The sequence below is a fragment of the Ascidiella aspersa genome, chromosome 9 (assembly GCF_963924565.1).
Source record: "Ascidiella aspersa chromosome 9, kaAscAspe10.2, whole genome shotgun sequence".
In the NCBI taxonomy this organism is placed as follows: domain Eukaryota; kingdom Metazoa; phylum Chordata; class Ascidiacea; order Phlebobranchia; family Ascidiidae; genus Ascidiella; species Ascidiella aspersa.
Genome location: NC_139455.1, coordinates 5,166,173 through 5,169,717, shown reverse-complemented (window position 1 = coordinate 5,169,717; position 3,545 = coordinate 5,166,173). Strand labels below are relative to the sequence as shown.

Here is a 3,545-nt window from a genome sequence, read left to right as displayed (position 1 = left end):
GGAAGAATTATTGCGCTCCTTCAGTTATGTACGTAAAAAAAATATAAGGCGGAGTTTTGCATTATTTTCATGATTTTTTCCCCAAAATGGATTCGTTTTATTTATTTATTTTCCCAATAAACTACATTCAGTTTATAAATTTATAAAAATTGTTTATGCCTAACATGTGTAGAGGGTTTGGTCTTGATAACTATGACCGGGTCAACTCTCGTCTTTTGGTGAACAGCTTGTCTGGTTGGATCGCTTGTTCAGTCTGGCTGGTTATTATGTCATGGCACAAGCCCGTGCGTTTTTATTAAGTTGTCAGCCTGTTGCTGGAAGCCTATTGTCAATTGTTTAGAACTTCCTGTTTTTCAGTAATCGTGTTGAACTGTGTTGTCACGAAATTTAATTACCGCCAGCTGGAATGTGTTGTTTAAATGTTTTACATTTATGTTCAAAGCACCAGTTGCTCACATACTGTTCATAGTGAAGTCCAGATCAGTACGTTACAGAGATAAATTATTGTACGTATATCATAAGTACCTGTAAGTACTGTTTCTCGTTTGTTTGTTCGAATAAATATTCTTCATTGTGGTCGCACCCACATATGGAACATATTAGAAAATTGGAAGGTATTTTCGCGCTGGCAGGATTTTACTAGACCAGGACCGCTATTTTAAATGTTGTATAAATTTACCAAGTAAAAAAGTATAGAAAAAATTGTGCTGCATGTTTGATTTTAGTGGTGCATTTGGGTCTGTTGAGGAAAAATTGCATACTTTGCGCAGTGGATGATTAGTTACACACCACCTGGCTACAGCAGGTTTTTTTGTCCATATCAGGGCCAGTAAACTTACTTTAGAGTGTTATTGGTTTATATTTCTCAAAAAAATGTATTATTTATTGTGAGCTGTGTACCTAAATAGATATTTTCAGCACCCAAAAAGTCTTTTTTTGCCTGCAAATAAAACGAAAGTAGAATTGTTACGTTTGAAAAAAGCGTGCCATTTCCACAAGTAATGTATTCAGTCTCAAAATGATTACGTCCTTTTCTGAAACAAGGATACTTCTGGCGTAGCTCATCAGTAAACATAGTTTTCCTCATCGGCAATATAAAATATAGCTTATTTAGATCTATAGTTCTCTAAATTTAAATTATAGTAAAGAAAAATGAAAGCATCTGCTAAGAGCCACCTGTATGCTATAGTATAAACCAGTGGTTCTTAACCTTTTTTAAGCCGCGCCCCCCCTTTGGTAATTTTCCTATCTCTTGCGCCCCCCCCCCCCTTACGAAAAGCAATTCGGCATTTTCAATAAAATATCACTGAGACAACTTGAACATAGTGAAGTTTGCTGTCGGTCGTACTAAGCGCAAAAAATTGAGATTAATTTTGGCGTTAAACTGAAAATTTAGGAGGCTTTTCGCATTGGGCACACAACAAATTGCTCGTGCACGAGCTGATTTTGACAAACGTGTTGTGAGGGCATTAACGCTACAGTAGTAAGACTCTGTCGAGCACAACTAAAACTGTTATTGTTGATCACGTATAAACCTATCCACAATAGAATGCAAGTTTTCAACAATATGGCTTGAAAACTATAAACTACGTGGTTGTAAATTTAAGTCCCACCGCCAACGTTAGAAAAAAAATCATCTTGTTATATAAAAATTGGTGTATTAAACTAAATTAAAAACTTTTTTTGGTTAAGGTTAAAAAAAAGTGTAAAATGGGAGAAGTCTTTAAAAAGGGTGCTTTACCTTTTCCCCTACGGGTATACCATGTATTGTCTGAAAAGTGTGATGAAAACATGTTTTTTTCACCGTTCAGCATTACTGCCGTTCTATCTATGTTACACCTCGGTACCAAGGAGGAAACAGCCCTTGAAATTAAGGAATGTCTTGGTTATCAGAGTATGTGCGACACTGATTTTCACGCGGAAATATCCAACGCGGTAAATTTAATCAACAAGATACAGGGTCAAGTAACTCTTGAAGCATCAAACAATCTATTCGTAGACAACGCTTTCCCCTTGATTGAAGATTTTGTGAAAATGGCGAAGAAGACGTACCTTGCTGAAACCGTCAACTTGAATTTCCAAAAAAACCCTAAACAGTCCCGATTGACGATTAATAAGTGGGCCAAAAGTCAGACAAGGGGAAAGATTAGAGATGTTCTCCCATCGGGAACAATTGACAGCCTGACAAAATTGGTGCTAGCAAATGCTCTGTATTTCAAAGGAGACTGGAAAGAGAAATTTAAAGTGAGAAACACCAGGAAGTTGAAATTTTATATTTCTGAAGGCAAAGAAGCACCTGTGGATATGATGTTTCGTTCAGGAAAGTACAACATAGCCTTTGATCATGAGCTTAGGGTGCAAGTGGTTGAGATTCCATATATTGGCGAAGAGGTTAAAATGGTGATTTTTTTGCCAAATGACAGGTTTGGTTTGAAAGCAATGATTGGAAAATTGTCGGAAAAAAACGTGACCGCTCTAACTTTTTTCCGTAGCGAAGTCGAGCTTGCACTTCCCAAAATGAAACTGGAAAAACAAATTGATCTCACGGAGGTGTTGCAAAAGATGGGCTTAAAAAGAATTTTCAGTGAAAACCTAGCAAACTTTAAATCACTGTCTCCAGTCGACCGCTTGTGTGTTTCTAATTTAGCTCAAAAAGCTTATATTGAAGTTAATGAGGAAGGTTCCGAAGCAGCTGCTGTCACTGTTTCTGTGGTAGAGGTCTATGGCGATATCGAGCCAGTTCGCGTCACTTGCGATCACCCCTTCCTGTTTTTTCTGAAGCACGAACCGAGTAATACCATTCTGTTTATGGGAAGATACGTATCACCAAAGTGAAAGTTCTGTATTCAAGCCACTAAATTTGGGATCCTGTAATATATTTGTATTCGAGTTGTTCTTATGCCTTGGTTTGTTTTTATTTGGACACAATATGGTCGACTTCTGTAAATAACGAAATATTTCAATGTCTGATGCTAATTTGACATTAAAGTAACTACATATGATATTAGTTTGCGTTTACTTTAACGGCGCCTTGTATATTATCAATCGACTATTAATCTGTAGTTTTTGTTAACAAACTAGATGTTTAAATTCAGGCATATGGAAATTTGTATCAACTTAAAATTGTTTTGTACACTTTTAAGTTCGCCAAACTGTTGAAATGTATATGCAAATTATCATGTTACCTTCTAAAGCACGTTTGCATTAGGTAGAAACAACATTTAGCCAATTTAAAACAAAACTAGAAGAGGCATGACACTAGCTTATGGTTTAAATGCTAGGATTGCTGATATTTTGCTGTGGTGTTTGGTGACAAAATATATATTTGTATTTTTTAATGTTAAATATGCAGTAATCAGATTTTTTTAATTATGTTTTCGAAATTGTTCAATTTCAGGAATTAGTTATATCATAATATTAAAATAAATGTATTTTAACCTACCGCACGATTTTGCACCTGTAGCGATAACAAAGTGTTACAAAAAATATATAAAATTGTTTAGAATTATTCTAAAGTGTTTCCATTTACTTTAAGTATTTGCTGT

The 3,545-nt window shown here is 35.5% G+C and overlaps 1 pseudogene; it reads left to right on the top strand.

The window, feature by feature from the left end:
* The first annotated feature begins 1,710 nt into the window (after nt 1-1,710).
* Nucleotides 1,711-3,303, top strand: LOC146132026 (serpin B8 pseudogene; annotated as a pseudogene).
* Nucleotides 3,304-3,545: the final 242 nt, after the last annotated feature.